The sequence below is a fragment of the Hyposmocoma kahamanoa genome, unplaced genomic scaffold (assembly GCF_003589595.1).
Source record: "Hyposmocoma kahamanoa isolate Upper Pololo Valley unplaced genomic scaffold, ASM358959v1 102, whole genome shotgun sequence".
Taxonomy (NCBI): domain Eukaryota; kingdom Metazoa; phylum Arthropoda; class Insecta; order Lepidoptera; family Cosmopterigidae; genus Hyposmocoma; species Hyposmocoma kahamanoa.
This window is the reverse complement of record NW_020653337.1, coordinates 3,469,574-3,489,334: the sequence shown is the minus strand read 5'-3', so window position 1 is coordinate 3,489,334 and position 19,761 is coordinate 3,469,574. Positions and strand designations below refer to the sequence as shown.

The 19,761-nt window shown below is 36.4% G+C and overlaps 1 non-coding gene across 1 annotated transcript; it reads left to right on the top strand.

Moving 5' to 3' along the window:
• The first annotated feature begins 4,986 nt into the window (after window positions 1–4,986).
• On the top strand, window positions 4,987–5,060 carry Trnai-aau. The gene has a single exon. It is a non-coding gene; the product is annotated as a tRNA-Ile (tRNA).
• Window positions 5,061–19,761: the final 14,701 nt, after the last annotated feature.

The following is a 19,761-nucleotide window of genomic DNA, read 5'->3' as shown; positions in this document are numbered from 1 at the left end:
AAAATTGAACACTTAGAAAAAATCCTTCGATCCGACCCAATTCGAACCGATGTCTTCTAGCAAACAGTGCTACACACTATGCCAACTAAGCCGCGGAACAAACTAGCGGATTGTTACAAGAGTGCTTGTTGCAGATCCCTGTTTTTGGTTTTTAACGGCTTTTTATGCCGTATCTGTGAGAAATTTATTTCTTCATTCAGAGAGGTTCCTTTACAGCTACCATCGCTGACTAGAGATGCTGCTTTAATAATTGTATTTTTCAATTTTTTTTATTGAATATCACGATGTTTTACTATCATGATATTCAATTATTTTTTGTGAAATTGCTCCACTAATTAATGATAATTAATAACAAAGATAAAACACTTAGAACTTCTATCCGGCTGGATTCGAACCGACGTCTTCTAGTGCCGTGACAGACGCTATACCAACTAAGCCACGGAACGAACCTTACGAATTTTATTTGACTTTCAATAAAAAATATTGAAAATTTTCAAATTGTGTTTTCTCAATTCCACAAAGTTACGATAGTGAATATGGTTTTATGTGTGAGATATTTATATTAGGTTAATGATAAGTAAGACAGAAGTTACTTGAATTTACTAAACCTACAGAATAAACTCGAAAATGTATACAGACCGACAAGCTGAAACAAGCTGAAGAGATCGCAGTAAACAAAAATACGTCATAAACAATATTGTTTAACCGTACATGGCTTATTTAACCGTAGATGCTATTTTCAGATTTTGGGTCAACAGTGTGACGTCATAGGGTATTTATAACAATAATTTAGGAGTGGAAGGCATGACCTAAATAATTTGTGCTATACTGATAATGGAATTAGACAGGCTGTTGATGACAATGGAATTAGCTTGGATGGGCAGCGTGTAGGAAACGATGTCCAGTCCTCTTGTCACTCATATCCCATAACACATTATTTGGAAACAATGGTTTTCGACTATCGCATCCAACTGTTACGACATTCTAAGTTTACCACCAGCCTAAACTCGCTCAGCGAACTATGGAACATCATCAACTTGCGAGCACCTACTGCTGGGAGTCTACTCTGTCCGACATCCATTCACACTTGATATTGTGTTTTGATCTGGTCAAGTATTACTTATTTGACAGTAGTTTTTTCAGGCACAGCCTCCCCCTGAGCATCAACTCTCCCGGTCCTGTGCCGCCCGCATCCAGACGCTGCCGGTCACCTTTTTCAGGTCGCCCGTCTATCTTGCCGCAGGGCGTTCTGCACTACATTTGCCTTGACGTAACGTCGCCACTCTAGAACAAGTCTGCTCCATCGACTATCAGCACTCCTCCGTACATATCCGGCCCACTGCCACTTAGGGTTACTGATTTTACGAGCTATGTCGGTCACTTTAGTTCTCTGACGTATGACTTCATTAGGAATTCGGTATATCAGAGAAACCCCAAGCAAAGCTCGTTCCATCGCACACTGAGCGACTTTAAATTTGTGGATGAGACAGGTCTTGGCTCCGTAGGGGACAGAACTAGGCACCAAGTTTTCAAGCTCTTGAAGTCAATATTTGTTATTCTGCTAAAATCTATTTGGTAACTAAATGCTGTTTCAAAAAACATTTAAAATACATATTGGCCAAGCAAAGACTGGGTATTCCTTTACATATATTTGCGCGTGTGCAGATAGCGCCTTGCTGTATGTAGTAGTAGTGGGTAACTAACTTTCGACCATTGTATGGAGTGTCCGGGGTGTAACTTTTTTTTAAACGTTTTTTTTTAGACTACTTTTAACTTTTACCAGAATACTAAACATGCCAAATTCTGCCATTGACACTCTATCTACACATAACTGAGGTGATTTAAAATTAGCAGACTCGGACCCTGGTAGAACGCAGTCGAAGTTTCTCCGAAGGATAAAATTCGTACTGACATTATACGACTTTTCGGAATTAGTTCCGGCCCTGTACTCTCGACCTCCATCCGACCTTCGTCCGAAACAATTACTGTCATATAAGTAATACTCAAAACAAAACAAAAAACAAAACGGAGTCCCTTTCACCTGACTCCGGCTTTTCGAAAAATAAAACACTCGATCAAATAAAAAAGCGCATGCTGCGGATGAAGCGTCTTATAACTTCCTCGAGTATTACTTGCGCACTCGACAATATTTTAACGCGAGTGGACCTCCAGAACGCAAATTGTCCTAACTGCACGTTTCTGCAGGACAAAGATTCAATTTTTTTTTCATTCCAGTTCCCACAGTGCAAACTGTGTCGTCAATAATTGTTCACTAATTAATCCATTACTACGGAGGTTAACCTATCACAAAGACGAAATTTTTTTTTGTCCTATATAACGTTTGTTCGAATTTTTATTACACCGAAAACCAAATTATAACGAAACAGTTGTTCTTTCAGGATATGTTGAATGTATATCGCAAAAACACGATAAGGTTAGGTTAGGTTAAGTTAGGTTTAAAAGAAAAAAACATTTTCCTCTCAAAATTACTTTCGAGGTTACGAAATTTCGACCAAACGTTATTTCTGGAAAATGTCATTTCGGACTACTGATAGGTAACTACTACGGAGTCATTGAACGAATTGGTTGGTCTAGTTTCGCTGATTAAACAACAGGTACTCTATTTTTGAAACATGTACGAGTACTTCATGTATCGTGGAAGGTGATATGTGGTCTGTTGTCATTGAGACATTGTCTAGCGCTGGCCTAGAGGGAGAATGGTTACTTTTCATTGAGAGCTCATCGTTTCAAACTTAGAAATTATAGAGCTCCTCTGGTGGGCTCTATGATTTCAAGGCGAAGTGGTATGGTATTAGTTGGTAATGGTATTTTGTACCTTATTTTCACTTTTCCCGTGAATTGCTGTCGAGATGTGGAAGCGGCTTAAATTACTTTTTTCTTAACTTAAATAGCTGGATGTTAGAATAGCCTGTTGTGTGTGTGTTAGACTGTGTTACTTTTTTGCATTTGTGAACCGATTTTGATGATTTTTTTTTAAAGAGGGTACCTAAGTGTTGGTATCATTTAAATTTGAAGAAATTATTCCATCTCTAAGAGTAGCAAACTACGAATCCCGTTTCGCTGACTTTTCGTTAACCGAATACAGTAAAACTGGCAAATAGATGTAATTCCAATAAAAAAGAATAAAAAAGCTTTTTTAAAAATACTACTATAAATATATTTCAATACTTATTTAAAAAAAAATACATTTTACAGTTTCATAATAAATAACATCTGGTAAGCTGCTTAATAGGTGTGGAATACATTTCCGTAAGATCTTGTCTCCGTAACAGGTAGGGATTACAAATTTACCAGATACTTCTGGCTGTTCACAGTTCTGAGATCCAGTTGCCGTATTTCTGGTTATTTATGTATTTCAAATATTATATAATTTTGTTCATAAACTTTTTTATAAAAAAACCGTCTTCAAAAGTTTGTGGAATTTTAGAAATCGGTTTACGGAAAGCGGGTGAAATCCTATAAACTGGATTCATTCCCTAATTTAACACCCTTACAGGCGGAATGTTTTATTCAAATTTAAATGGAAACACTACTTAGGTACTCCCTTTCCAACAAAAAAAGAATCATCGAAATTGGTTCACAAAAAATACCTCCTTTGTAAAGTCGGTTAAAAACACTAAACATATCACGCTATAGATATCCCGCGATTTAAAGGAAGACGAAATATATTTAGGTACAGCCGCTTCCATGTCTCGACGAAAAAGTGAAGTTTAGATATAAAAGCATCCGAACATTCGACCACTATACTCTAGCTAAATTCGATGTAGAATAAATGTCAACAAACAAAAACATATGACTTTTAGGGTTTTCATCCCAGACTCTTTCACAGTTACCACAATTCCCACGAAATGCAACTAGATTATTGATAATACTAAATCTTAAAGTCATGTTTATAATAAATATTATTCAATAGAAATATCAAAACATATAAAAATGACATAAAAATGAACAACAATTAATTATTTGTAAAATTGTGTCATCCCTAGTGGCTTTTTGATTTGAAGGTAGAGATTGCAAACATTCGAGTTCTGGTGGTAATTCAAGTTCAGAATCGGAAATAAATGCTGGATGATATAATATTATGTGGCAAATTAATATCAAATAAAATCTTACAATTTTGTTTCTTTTCATCTGCCCTTACCATACAATCTAGCAGTAAATATTAATAAGATGCAACATTGACTTACAATTATATGGACGTCGGGTCCGCGCTAAAAAGTGTCCGCACTTGTAAGGCGCTAAAATCGTATACAGAGCGCGACACTCCGCTTTAGTCTTCATTTGTTCTACGGACAGCGCGATACTGCGATGACATAACAATTTAAATTTCGAATAGGTTGACTTGGGACATTTTTTTCGTGGTTTTTGTATTAGACCCGTCGTCTATTTATTTGTAAGTCAATGAGATGCAAACACTTTTTTTTTATTCCTGAATCATATGTATCAATTGGTATTTTGTAAACTTTATAATAATTCGCTAGGTAAGTATTAATATATATATTATTATATTATCTATTTTATATTATCTACATAACCCAATTACCTACTTATCTATTTAAATTCCAATTAAGGGAGCAGGCCGTGGGCAGAGCAAGCCTTAATAATGAGCATTGAAAAAAATGTTCTTTTCCTATGCCATCATTGGTTACCTAGCAACGTTTTGTTATTAAACATTCTACATCAAATTTGGCTAGAGTATAGTTACCCTTACTCCAATAAGTAATATTGTTTCAAGTCAAAATTGTAAAAGTCAATGGTGCGTTTGACTTTTGTACCGTCACCCAGCCTTGATAACACCAGATAAAATTGATTAAACAATAGCTGAATACATGATTATCATGATTCTCTTTACGTAACTAACAAGTATATTGTTGTTCAGCAATAAAATAGGCACGTGAATTACGCTTGCGTTATAAAAAACGGGATTGGATGTTATAGGTCGATAATTTCGTCGTGGAAGACATTGGCCCATTAGCTCAGTTGGTTAGAGCGTCGTGCTAATAACGCGAAGGTCGCGGGTTCGATCCCCTCATGGGCCATGGGTTTTGTTTTGTTAATTTTTTTTTATTATTTTATTATTAAGAAAGATATTTTGTTTTGATGGTGTCGTTCAGTCAGGTAGTAATAAACTTTCATTGATATTTCGGAGTGATTGAAAAACGTGAGCCTTCATACCTCTTCGGAAAGCTTACGTTTTCCCAACAGACTGTTTGAATAGCTATTCGGCTTATGTGTCCTCCACACCACACGGCTGCCTTTCGTGGTAGCTTCCGTTTTGCTGCCACGAAATGTTGGAACAATATTCCACCACCAACAAAAAATTGCAAATCTGTTGCCTCTTTCAAATCATCTTTTAAGAAATTTTTATTATTTTCTCAGGTCTCTAACAGCACTGGCAGTCGTGCTGTATAATATACCAACCACAAATACATGAGAACACAATACACGCACAATTAGTTTTGGTTTTATTACGTCCCACCTGCTCTACACGTACACCCATTTTTATAGCATGCTTTTTTACTTTTTGATTTGCATTTAAGTTTTGATTTCGTCTAGTTCAGACTATTGTATTTTTTTTTAATTATTTTATCTGCTTGAACGAAGGACATCATCATTGTTATTTATTCGGCTTCACTGAAAACTAGCGTAACGAGGTGTTCTCACACGTCTTGTTACAAAAAGCTAAGTGGAGACCATTTGGGTAACTTTTAAATGTAATTCTTTTATTCTTTTATTTTTGTTATCATTCTGTTATATATATCTTGTCATAAGTTTACCAAATAAACAACTTTTCTTTCTTTCTTTGATAAATCTGTTACAAAATCTGTAGATACAAATATCTTTAGATTTATTTAGTAGCTTTATTATATATTTAGTAGCAGTAGAGCTCCTTGTGAAAGAGTTTGTCCAGGGAAGTGCTGGCACCTTACCTGTTTCTGCTGGCAAGCGGTAATGTGAGCATTACTGCGTTTCGGTTTTGAAGGGTAAATATGCTGGTGAAATTACAGACATTTGGGACTTGTCAACTTATGTCTCAGAGTGACGGGCGCAGTGGCAGTACCCCTAAGATCTTTGCGATTTAAAGCTCTGAGACGTGGTCGACCCGTCACTTGGTTAAAAAAAAAAGATAAATGTGTGTAAATCTACATTTACAAATAACAACCCCAAGAGTTTTTGGTCATTCTTTTCAGTGGAATCTGCGTTACGAATGAGCAGTAGAGTTTAATCAACAAATTTCAAGTGTAATTTGCTGACCTGTGAAAAGAAGATTGTTTGACTTTGCCTTTGACTGAAATAAAAGTATTTTTTCGGATCTACAGTCTCGTATATTTCGTAGTATTAGTGAAATAAGCGTTTATTCCCAGTAGTTCCACGTGGAACATTTGTATCTCAAAAGTGAAGGCCACATCTGCGAAATGACAATTTAGGGAGAGACTTTAGATTCTACGAAAGACATTGGTCCATGACTTTTTATGCTTAAATAAGAAAGTTACAAAATTTCACGTATACATAATTTTTTACTCGTAGCTCGTGTTATTTATATATATTTTTTCATAATTATACCAAGTGACGGGACCACGGGACGAACAAGTAGTGTACTTAGTGTAAACGATACGCCTATCCTTAACAGATTGCAGTGCCACTTAGAGTTTTTAATCGCAATGATATTAAATGCTTTGAGACATAAATTGATCAGTCCCAAGTGCCTGTAATTTCACCATCACCCTAAGTGCTAAGTGCACGCTAAGAAATTCGAAGTGTCTGCTCATCGAGTATTAAACCAGAAATAGAGACGAAATGTCATTTAATTTGTTTGAAAACTATTCTGCCATATCATGACTGTGACGACTGCGCTCCGATTGGCCAGCCCGAATTCGCAACAATTGACGGTTGTCGTCAATTGTTTCACTTCAAATCGATCGGTTAACCTGAGCTTTGCTACAATGGACGAAAATTGCAAATTTACATATTTAATATTTAGTTACCGATGAGATTTGATTCCGTTTGTTTTGTAATTAGATATTTCGCAGTTTTTCCCACACCATCGAATGGAACAGCACGCCGTTGTTAGAGATTTTATCTTTATTATAATAAACACAGAACATTTTTGGAATATACGGAGACATACTCAGGTCATTTGTTGGCGCTGTACTATTTCAGTTTTCTATTTTGTGATTTCAGTGCAAACGAGAGTTGATATTTATAAGTAATGATCACTGATGAGTTACCAGTAATGTATGGCCCTTATTTCGTCTCTATTTCTGGTTATATAGTCGATGTGTCTGCTACAGAAAAGAGGAGAGTGGTCTTATACACGACAAGAACTTTGTTGGATCTAGCCACGAAAACATGTCGTGTCTGTTGCAGACGAGAAAATGAATAGTATGTGCACGATGATAATGGTTTCGGACAGACGTGTGGTAGGATAAATGTGTCTGTGCATTAAGAGTCTTCCAGGTAGCTGTCGTTTTACTACCGACAGTGGGAAGAAATATGTTGCTTACTAAGTATCACCCGTCCACGTGCATAAACGTTTCGTTTACTGACAATGCACCTCACCCCACCCCATACAACAGCTGCAGAGCGCGTCGTGTCGGGGGTAGACAAGAGTTTTTCTTGTCCGGCGCCGAGGCAGTGTACGCAGTTCGTGTGTAGAAACGACACGTATTCTTGCATAGATCCGGCGACTTTTTTTAGCGTGGACATGCGCCCTTACTGTTTGGGGGCAGAAATAGGTAAGGAGTTCTACAGCTACTAAAATTATTATATGACTCTCATGTGATAAAAACACTTCTGATTGTATGATTATATGTGGTTTTATTATACCAAAGCTACGATGTATTGACTAAGAATCGTCTATGTGACAGAAATCACGTAGTACATTTATACAATTTCTGGATTACGTCACCGCACATCATTATCACGGTTAGTAATGTATAGTATTCATTTCAGTCATACTTTAGCTAGAGATCATTCGCGTGATAGATAATGAACAAAATTAGCGAAAACAAAATGTTAGTTTTGCGATAAAAGTTCTGTCTAAAACGAAATTTCAGCTTGTTAAACCTTCGTAAAATTTCACTGAATATGGCGACTAAGTCGCTAAAACGGCAACACTGCCCAAAAAGGAAAGAATCAAGCTACAAAGATTTTTTTAATGTCATTGTAGCTAAAAAAAAGGTACATTGCTCACTCACGCTACTGGCCCCTCGCTACGCAAAGATTACCGGCACCCATCTTGTGGACGCTGTCGCTGCACCGTATTCAAGTACCCGAGTTCCTAGCATTTAATTAGCATTTATTTATCATTATTAATTACGATACGAATATGAGTTACAATTTTACATTTAAAAATAGAATAAAAAATAATTTATTGCAGACAATTTACAGTCCATTTTGTTACTACACTTACAAGCTATCTATTATCTTATTTCTTAATTTATTTTAAAGGTACACGGAATGTAATCATCCATGGTAACAGATACAGTTTGATTCATTTATAGCCTAGACCACGTTCCAAAAACAGTGTAAACAGCATGATAAAATTAGTCTTAGTATTAGGTTGGTGTAAAATTACAATCTCCAAATCCAAAACGAAGACAACAAAAAATAAATAAATAAAGAAATAAAAAGTGATTTGTTTAAATAGTTAAAAAATAAGAGTTATAACAATATAACAGCTTGCTTAAGTTCATCATTAGCTCGACACATTTTCACTATGGCGTTATAGAAAGAGGTATTATTTTATATACTCTAAGACGAAAAATTCGCGGTACCCTGAGACGCACTTTGGCATTACAATTAATATTATTTGGAATCAAAATTAATTATTCTAGTGTCAGTATAAAAGTCATAGAATAGAAAATAAAGAAAATAAAATGAATGAAATGATCACATGATACCTGGTAAGTTCACCGAGCTCCCAGGACGTGAATTCGGTGAACCTAGAAAGCAGATCGGAGTCCCACCTATCCCCTATCATTTTAAGAACACTGCTTGGGTTCTTGAGCAAAAATCCTCTACTCTAACGTCGGCAAACATGCGAGACTGAACACATTATTATACAAAATGCGTAGGGAGTCGTAGGCCTTCTGAGTACAACTGAACCATAAGCTACTTGTGTAGAATGTCTGGCAGTAATACTTTAAGCGTTATTTTGATTACAGCTGTACAACGAGCAAATCTATGAGCCAGCATATTATCGCGAACCAGCAAAGCCCTGCATTCCCTTTCTATGTCTAAGAAGTCATATTTGAATAGTTATAAGATAAAACTGAAAATACCGAAAAACCCAGGCTTTCATTAGCTGAAAACCGGGTTCCAAAATGGACGGTTTCAGTTAACCGAAAAAACCGAGTTACTCGGTTAACCGAGTGACCTGTTTGCATGCCCTGTTCATGACCCTAACTCCTCTCCTACCTTCGTTTCAGCTGCTACCCCCTCTCAGCCGCTCAAGGCGCCCGTGCATCACAAAGATACTTATTCGTCTTAGGTGTAAAACAAATTTCTTTTTCAACTCCTTTTCTTCTAGTGTCATATGTCCAGTCTAGCCCGTCGGTTGCTTCTCTCAAGAAAAGGTTGACAGTGCACTTTCTTGTTGAACTCCCTTCGTCTTATTGTTTTTTAACATACTTCAAGAAAAGGAGGAGGTTCTCAATTCTACTCTATTTTTTTTTTTGTAAGTATGTTACGCGATATCTATGGCTTTGTGAACTGATTTCGGTGATTCATTTTTGTTAGACAGAGGGTGACTTCAGTATTGGTGCCATTCAAAATTGAAGAAAATATTTCACCTCTAGGGGTGGCGAACTAGGGGATGAATCCGGTTTCGCGCACTTTTCTGTAACCGATTGCAATAAAACTTGGCAAATAGATGTAATTCCACGAACTTTTGGGGTCGGTTTAATTTTTCTAAAAAAAGTTATTTACATACACATTTATGTATGAGTACTGATAATTTGGTAACCTATCACAAATTCAAAAATTTTTTTGTCCGATATAACGTTTGTTCGAATTTTCATTACACCAAAAACCGAATTACAACGAAACAGTTGTTCTTTCAGGACATGTTGAATGTTTATCGTAAAGACACGATTAGGTTCGATTAGGTTAAGTCAGGTTTAAAAGAAAAAACATTTTCTTCTCAAAATTACTTTCGAGGTTATGAAATTTCGACCAAACGTTATTTCTGGCAAATGTCATTTCGGACTACTGATAGATAACCGGATAATTTATGTATATTGATGCTATTTATTGTACGTTATGTAGTTTATTAGAAATATCTCTCTCATTTTCTCTTGCACGCTGTGGCCCGCTTATACTCGTAACCATTGCTCTCACTGCCTTGCTTACTGGCTGGAAGAGATCTCTTTCAGATATAAGTCCACCTTTGCTCACCTTCCAGTTTTTCTGTTGCATTTATTTCGTGCAATAAAATACGTAAAGTAAGTAGTATGTAAATTAAATTTTCATAAGTCGCTGCGCACACGAAGCAACTTTGTTCTCGAGTATCAGCAACTGGCAACTCGCATTTACTTATTTATGACGTTTTTCATATAATTTCAAGCAAGGCGTAGCATATTCACTTGAGAATTTTAGCAATCGACAATTTTTTGATTGCCGAAATCCGTGATTAACCTCAAAACCGTCGATTATTACGGATAGTTTTTCGTTGTTGACGTCGGCGGTGGCGACGCGATTATACGCAATTATCTACAACAAGACAAGTGCTGCTTCTTCGAGATCCATAGTCAAACTGACTGGTGACCATGGCTATCGAAAAGTTATTTAAGCTTGCGGCAACCATAAACTGTTGCTGCGATCTGCAACCGTTAACAGTTGCGTCAACTAAAATTGCTGCGTGTGCGCAGCGCCTAAATGTAGAGTAACGAAGTTCTAATATCATCAGCAGGAGTCGCAAATGACAATGCATATTTTACTCCTCCACATTCTATTACTATCAATACTTGTTCGATATGATATCACTACTATTCCAACAATCTGCGTGTGCGCATGATGCGGCAAACCAGTTCGTAGCGGTGCACTATCGCAAGTCGCGACCTCTGGTGCCCCCACTGGCGACCCCACATCGCATTAGATTCACATTTGCTGTACATCTGCTAACACATTCTTAACACGTATAGATAAACTTTATAATCCAAAGGAAGGTGAAGTGACATCAAATGATGTCATGTTTCTGTTACTATGACTTCAATTAAGCCTCCAGTGAGTAAAGATTATTCTAGTTTTTTATTTTTATTTATTGCATGACCTGGATACAAAGTCCTTCAGTCGAAAACATTTTAACACTAACAAAAACAAAACAAAGGCTTAGAACTTAGAACAAATTTAAATTAAGTAATTATTTACATAAATAGGATGTTATGAATCATTGACTTACAAATAAATGGACGACGGGTCTAATACAAAAACCACGAAAAAAATGTCCCAAGTCAACCTATTCGAAATTTAAATTGTAATGTCATCGCAGTATCGCGCTGTCAGTCGAACAAATGAAGACTAAAGCGGAGTTTGGCGCTCTGTATACGATTTTAGCGCCTTACAAGTGCGGACACGTTTTAGCGCGGACCCGACGTCCATATAATTGTAAGTCAATGTTATGAATTGAATTTTTTCTACAGTACTTATAATAAACTTATACTGTGGAATAAAAAATTCATTATTTGATAGTAAGTCCTGAACGCGGTGGGAACACTGATTTGGTTTCGCACACAACTGTCGCTGTCACTTATGTCTTTCAAAAGAAGAGACTGTTGGTTGTTGAAGTTAGGGCAGTTGAAAATAATATGCTGTAAATCGGCTTCTTCTTCAGCGCCGTGGGGACATCGTGTGTTATTTAGGACCTTTATTCTATTCAGACGAGTCGGAACCAAACAATGGCCAAGTCTCATACGCGTATTAACGGTAAAGAACTTCCGACTGTCGTACGCTCTGCACTTATGGTAGATTAGTCTAGTGCTCGAGTGGTGTTGCCAGCTACCATGGTTTTAATAATTTAAAAGTAGAACTTGTTTTTATTTTCTTCTTTTTTTATTCAATGTCTTACCAATATTTGAGGTTTTTCAAGGGTTTTTTAGATAAATATATGCCATTGGCGGTCATAACGCCGTTACAAGTCGATACTACCTCGAAGACCGGCAGGGACACTGGCTTTATTTCAGAATTTACTTTTTTACAAACGAAATTAAGCTATTTGAAAAATGTATATTGTATACTGTACGTGTTCTATTTATTTCAGTGATATATAAATATATATATATATATATATATATATATATATATATATATATATTCTGTTATATATTAAAAAAAAATTTGGTTTTCTCGACTGTTACTATATTTATTTTCGAGTGGGTTATCCCATGATCATGGCTGACTTTTTTGACTGGTTTGTTTAAATAACAAAATATACGCGGTTTGGATGATAAAAAAACAGTTTTATTTCCAACGAAAGACCTTTATATTGCAAAACGAAAAATTTCAGGGTTCGTTTCGTTAGGGTCCGAAATGTTGGTTTGTTTGAAAAAATAGGCGATTTACATCCGAAAAAACAGTTTCAGTTCCTATGTCACGATCGCGAAAACCCAAGAACTCGATTTTAGTCTTATTTATATATATATTTTTAGTGTTAAACATCATCTTACATCTTTCATTCAGTAAGTGTCCAACCAGACCAGAATCAAGACCAAATTTTTTTATGATATTAATGTCCACTTGCACTAAACTTAAGTATGTCTTAATCCAATGCTTAAATTGATAAGACACTCTTAACACAATGTATTAAGAGTCTCTTTTGCATTGCAATTATTGGTTTAAGACGTACCTAGGTTTAGTGCAAGTGGACATTAGAGTCTATACTATCTCACTTCGAATTCAACTTTGTCCCGTGCTAATACGGTTCATTTTGCTTGGGTCGAGCGGCAGGGACACTGTCATTGTTTCAGAATTTTTTTTACAAACGATATTAAAGCCATTTGAAAAATGTATATCATATAGTATACGTGTTCTGTTTAGTTCTGTTGATATAAAAAAAAATCACTGGAATATGTTTAGTGCCTATTGAATACGTGCAAGTGGTTTTCGTGTAAAATTTCGAGGTAAGTTTGTGTTCTTTTTCTATCATGAAAATTTTTAGGAATTGTGTTTTAGATCAATGTATAACCTCAATTTTTCCATATGTTTCGTCCAAAGTGATTGATTCCAAAGCCATTTGAGGTAGTGCAGACTCTTTAAGTGACAGGACGAATCACTATAAGCGACACGTCTACATATAACAGTTGCAGTGTCACTCAGAGCTTTAAATCGCAAAGTTATGAGGGTCAATGCCACTGCCCCTGTCTCCCTGAGACGTTCAGTTAACAAGTCCCATGTGTATGTGATTTAAACCAGCACCTTTAAACCTTTTAAAACCAGCTGATAGGCTGCAGTAACTGGTATGCGCTTTAGAAATATATAACATCATCAAAAATATTTGTAAAATTTTTTTGATGATTATGATATTTAACTTTTTACATCTTGTTTACGCGAGAATATCTTCGGATTACAACAAAAGAACAAACAAGTACATTATCGGCCAGATGTAAAAAGACACGTTGCATGCATGCAATTGAGTCAGAAGTAACACTTGGTTATTCCGTGTGTACTTGAATATCGTAGTGCGATTAAAAGTAGGTAAGTACTCACGCACCGACGGACGAACGTACATTATTATTTGTAGATAACGAAACTATTATATTTTACACTGAGAAGAATTTCAGCAGCAGTAGAGTTTCACGTGAAAGAGTTCGTCCAGGAAGATTTTCTTGGACGAACTGTGCCATCACACCTATTCTACCGCCAAGCAGTAATATGATTCTAATTTTGAAGGGTAAGTCTTCTTCGTATCGATGACATACAATGCTTGCCTGGTGAAAAGATTTACCAATCGGCGTAAGGTATTCGCTGATTGTTACTCAGGCTGACGTACAGAGGTACGTCGTGACGTACGGAGGCTCTTTTCGAAGGTAAGGGTGAAACTGTAGGCATATACGACGAGCTGTTGAAAAGTAATCTCTTTTGACTGTTTTCATTTTAAAATAACACTGGCCACCATTATGACGAATTAGCTATTAGTTCTTTTTTCAAAATGTTCAACTCTCTTTTATTTATTACGTTTCGCTTTGCATGGACAACATGCAGGCAGATAAAGCAAAATGTTTTTAATTTTTTTTATTACAAATAAAGTTGCGCTTTTGACCTCCATCTCACCTGATGGAAAGTGACGAAGAGGTCGAAGATGTATAGGAATCACTTTTTTAACAGTGTATCTTACAGATCTAACAAAATACAAATGCACTTGCATTTCTCTTACTGAATTATTTAAAAAAGGTATAGTCGTCTTAGAATAATAACGCATAGAAACCTAGTCCGCACACGCTAAGTGAGGCAAATTGAAGCTCGCCAAAAGGGCCTACATGAGTGGGCGGGCCTTCAGTGCTCAAGGTCAACTTGCACCGCGAGCAGATCAAGAATTTTAGTTAAAAATGACGAAATGTGCGGTAAATGAGTGTAAAAATACGTCAGACAAACATAAAATAGATACTAACATCACATTCCACAAGGAAGTAACGCGTTTCAACTTGTATTTTTATATAAATATTCACTAAAACCGAAAATTAACCTCCTACTAAAACTAGCCTACATGAATTTGATTTTTGCCTCTCTTGTGACAGTTCGTTTGATATGAAACTATCATTCTATGCGTTATTATTCTAAGATAGTCGTCTTATATTTCATAATTACGTAGATTACTTTTCAGTAGCCCTTCGTAGTACTTCAACGTTACGAATTTTGTGACTTAAAGCTTTGAGTGGTTTTGAAATGCTTGTTCATCCCGTCACTTACCTAATAGTCATAAAAAATTATTGCAGAGGCCGGGAAGTAAGGGATTGCTTGATAAGGGAGTATAAGTTACAAGAACGAGCGCCAGCGGGACCTTGTATTAATTTGAGTCAAGCAATGCCCGTTCCCGCCGAGGTATGTATCGAATTTTTCTCAAACAATATGAGTAATTAATAAAAGACTAAAGAGAGGAAGATGTTTAATAGAAAAAGTAAAAAATATATATTTAAAGGAATATTTGACGAACTTCTGACGATCTGTCTATGTATCTATCACTGTATTTTCGTTGTCGCTCTTCTCACTAACACTCATTTTCGCGACCAAAATACAAAAAAGACGAAAAAACTAAAGAATGCCAAAACACTTTAGGTGTTACCGCCATTTTCTTTTTTTTTTAAGTAAGCGGTATATTGTAGGCATTTTTCCTTTTAATTCTCGCAACTATGAACACTGAGCAGTTGGCTGTACTAATCTTTCTTTTGCTTGTTTTCATAGTTCATTATTAGTAGGTAGATTTAAAAGTTTAGAGAAGTGGACGGTAATGGTTTTACTTTGCAGGCCTTGGCTTGGCGAAGAAGTCGCACGGTCCATAAATGACAGACTTTATGTGTTGGTTTTTTCAAAGTAATGCAAACAGTTCCGAGCATAATAGTACATTACTGCAGAGGCCGGGAAGTAAGTTATTGCTGGATGAGTGAGTCACAAGTGCATTAATACGAGTAAAGCCACCCCATTCCTGCCAAGGCGTGTATAGCGCTTTTCTCAAACAATGCGATGAAATAATAAAAAACTAAAGAGAGGGAGATGTATAATAAAAAAAGTAGCAAAAACAAAATTAATTAGTATTAAAAGTATAACATTATATAAATATATTTATGATTATCTACGTCCTTTGTGGTGACATTCGTGAGCTATGTACTCCTGCATGCACCGTTTATCCCTAAAATTAGAGCAACCTGATACAAACAAAGGTTTGTTATGCTTATTTGCAGTATCGGAACGAATATATCTTTTAATGTTTACACATTACGATATATATATACGAACAAACCTTACCTTAGTAGCTATTGATTGAAAGTTTCATAAGTTTTCATGTATCTTGCTTTGCTCATAGCCGGCAACAAGTTTTCCATCGCCAATATTGCCTCGTTTTAAATTTCATTGAAAGGTACGCGGAGACTCATGGCCTCAGATATAACGCTAGTAAAAGTGAACTTTTGTTATTTAGAGCCGGCACAAAAACATATAATATAATACCACCAGTCGAGTTAGGAGGTGTCACTTTGAAAATTGTTTCAAAATTTAAGTATCTGGGGCACTGGGTCACCGCGTCGCAGTCTGACGACCTAGACGTGGAGCGGGAGCGTAGAGCGTTATCGGTAAGAAGTAATATGTTGGTCCGCAGGTTTGCAAAATGCACAACAAGTGTTAAAACTACCTTGTTCAGAGCTTATTGTCAAACTTTCTACACCTGCAGCCTGTGGATCAATTGTACTAAGAAAGCTTATAGCGCACTACGTGTCCTATACAACAATGCGTTCAGGATGTTGATGGGGCTGCCGCGTTACTGTAGTGCGTCAGGGATGTTTGCGGAGGCGCACACGGATGACTTTCATGCCGTCATGCGCAAGCGAGTCGCGTCCCTGATGATGCGCGTGCGCGGCAGCGCCAACAGCCTTCTGAGCGCGGTGGCCAATACAAATGACAGCCCTATACTCAGTCATTGGACGAAGTCGCATGAGTCGCAGATTAGGTGTGAGAAGTGAGGGAGAATTTGGTAATTTTCCCCCATTTCTCATGAGAATTTTTATTTTATTTTATTTTTATTTTTGTATCTTAATTGTAATTTAATTGTAATATAATTTTATTTTCTGAATTGAACATGTGAAATCACTAACATAGCTCATAAGGTCATTGTTACTAACACATATGGATGTAAATCTGAAATAAATGTATTATTATTATTATTATTATTATTATTACCGCTCGTCGTACTCGTTTTCACGACGAAAATACAAAAAAGACGAAAAAACAGAAAAGAATACCAAAGCACTTTTGTTATTTTACCGCTTTTTTTTCTTTTTTTAAGTAAGCGGTATACGTAGATATTTTTAATTCTCGCAATTACTAACACTGGGCAGTTGGCTATATGAGTTTTTCCTTTGCCTGTTTACACAACTCATCTAGATGTAGAAGTTTAGAAAAGTGGACAGTAATGGATTTTCTTACTTACTTTGTAGGCCTTGGCCGGGAAGAAGTCGCACGGTCCATAAATTACAAACTTTCCGTGTTCACTTTTTAAAAGTAATGCAAACATTTCCGAGCAATAACTATTTATTTTTATATGAATGATAAGCCGTGGTGGCCTAATGGTTTCACTTACTGCCTCACAAGCAGAGGGTCGTGGGTTCGAATCCGGGCTCGCACCTCTGAGTTTTTCGGAATTTATGTTCGAAATTTAATTTGAAATTTACCATGAGCTTTTCGGTGAAGGATAACATCGTGATGAAACTTGCACGCCGAAGAAGGTTCACAACCCTCGGAGAACGTGCGAAGTCCCCAACCCGCATTGGACCAGCGTGTCGGACTATGGCCTAACCCTCCCCTGAGAGGAGATCCGTGTCCAGCAGTTCTTCCTTCCTAATGCGTATGGCAAAGGAATGGATTATGCTGCGATATGACGCGTTGCATCTTTCTTTAGGCTACTTGAAATTTTTGGATTTTCAAGTCCAAGTTTCCGCACCGTATACCATAACCGACTGAACACACTACCAATAAGTCCTTCATTTGAGAGAAACGGGCACCTTCGTCTGAAAACTTGGGAGAACTTACCGAACGCACCCTTTAGATTGTCCGTACTTGAAAAGTAATCAGCTGCCCCAAGTAGACATATTCGTCAACCCGCTCGATCTTTTGTCGTTCACCACGATGCTGTCCTCGATGGGATCTTTGCACATGATTATGACTCATATATTATACTCGATGACTTTTTATAAATTATTTTTATAAATTCGAGTATATAACCAGAAATAGAGACGAAATGTCATTTAATTTGTTTGAAAACTATTCTGCCAAATCATTACGGTGACAACTGCGCTCCGGTGGGCCAGCGTGAATTCGAAAATGGACCAGTTTAACTTGAGCTTTGCAATAATGGACGAAAATTGAAAAAATTACATATTTAACGTTTAATTACCGATGATATGTGATTCCGTTTGTTTTGTAATTAGATGTTTTGCTGTTTTTCCCACACCATCGAACGGAACAGCCCTCCATTGTCAGAAATATTATCATTGTTACAATAAATACAGAATATTTTTGGAATATACGGATACGTACACACAGGTCAGTTGTTGGCGCTGTACTATATCACCTTTCTAATTTGTGATTTCAGTGCAAACGAGAGTTATTATTTAAAACTGATATAAGGCCCATTTGCCTGATGAGTTGCCAGGGATGGATGGACCTTATTTCGTCTCTATTTCTGGTTATATACTCGTTGTAACATGTACTCAGGGAACCATAAAAGTTGATTGAATTTGATTATCTGAAAAGAAAACGCTCAAAACGTCAGGAGTTCTATATCACATAAAAAAGAAACAGTCATTCATACAAATGACCACGCATACATTATGTAAGAATATTTTAATCCATTACAACTAAAAACTCAATTCAAAGGTTATCGTTAATCAAACTGCGAGCTGCTTTTCGAGATCTTTTCAAAGGTCATTAAGATTCCTTTACTAGTGATTATAACTGATACATTGACTTATATTTTTCCGTGGTTATTATTTACGCTGATTACACTACTCTGTATTCAACGCACGCCTCAAATAATACATCAAATAACAACATTTAAATTCCTCTGTACAATACAATCGCGCGGTCGAAGCGCGAAGTAAAATTCAAAAAGAGAAAATTCAAGCCAACCCCGCTAAGCTAAACAAATAGAGCGTATTTTGTAATGAAATTTAGGGTCGTATTCTAGAACTCTATTCAATGCTCAAGTCAGGATTGCACTGGCAACACAAGCACTGGAAATACGACCCTAATGGCAGGGACTTGAGTATGATATCAAGTGCTTTAAACCATACTCAAATCCTAACTTGAGCATTGAGTAGAGTTTGGAATACGACCCTTAGAGTTCCCGCTCAGGGACCGCGCGGGGTGAGCGCGATAAAATTCGTGTCAAATAAATGAGCCGCCCTCACAGTAAATTAATACATTTTAAATTTTCAGGCACGTGCACACTTTCTTATATTTTCCGTTTACCTGTTTATGATTTTTACTTTAAATACCTTTAAGTGTCGATACTACCTAAGCTCGAATTCAAAATTTTCCTGTTCTTATAAGGTTCGTTGTGCTTAGGTCGATCGGCAGGGATAATGGCTTTATTTATAATTTTTTTTTTTCAAACAAAATCAAAGACATTTCAAAAATGTATATCGTGTAGTATATACGCGTTCTATTTAGTTTAGTTGATATAAAAAAAATAATTGGTACTTTTATGTAAAGTACTTATTGAATACAGCGGTTTTCTTGTAAAATTTCGAGGTAAGTTCGTTGTATTGTTTATCGTGAAAATTTTTAGAAATCGTGTTTTCACATCGTGTAGTACCTAATTTTTTTCCATAACGATTGATACAACACTTTCACTGTGATGCGGAATCAACCAAAGCCACTTGAGGTATGATAGACTCCTTAGGAAATGAAAATATTTTTTTGTATTTAAATCGCATGTGTTTTTGCAAACAAACCAATATTTCGGACCCTTTACAGGTCCCATGGCCACGCACAGCCGCACAGCTGACTTAGATCTGAAGAAATGGATTAATTTCC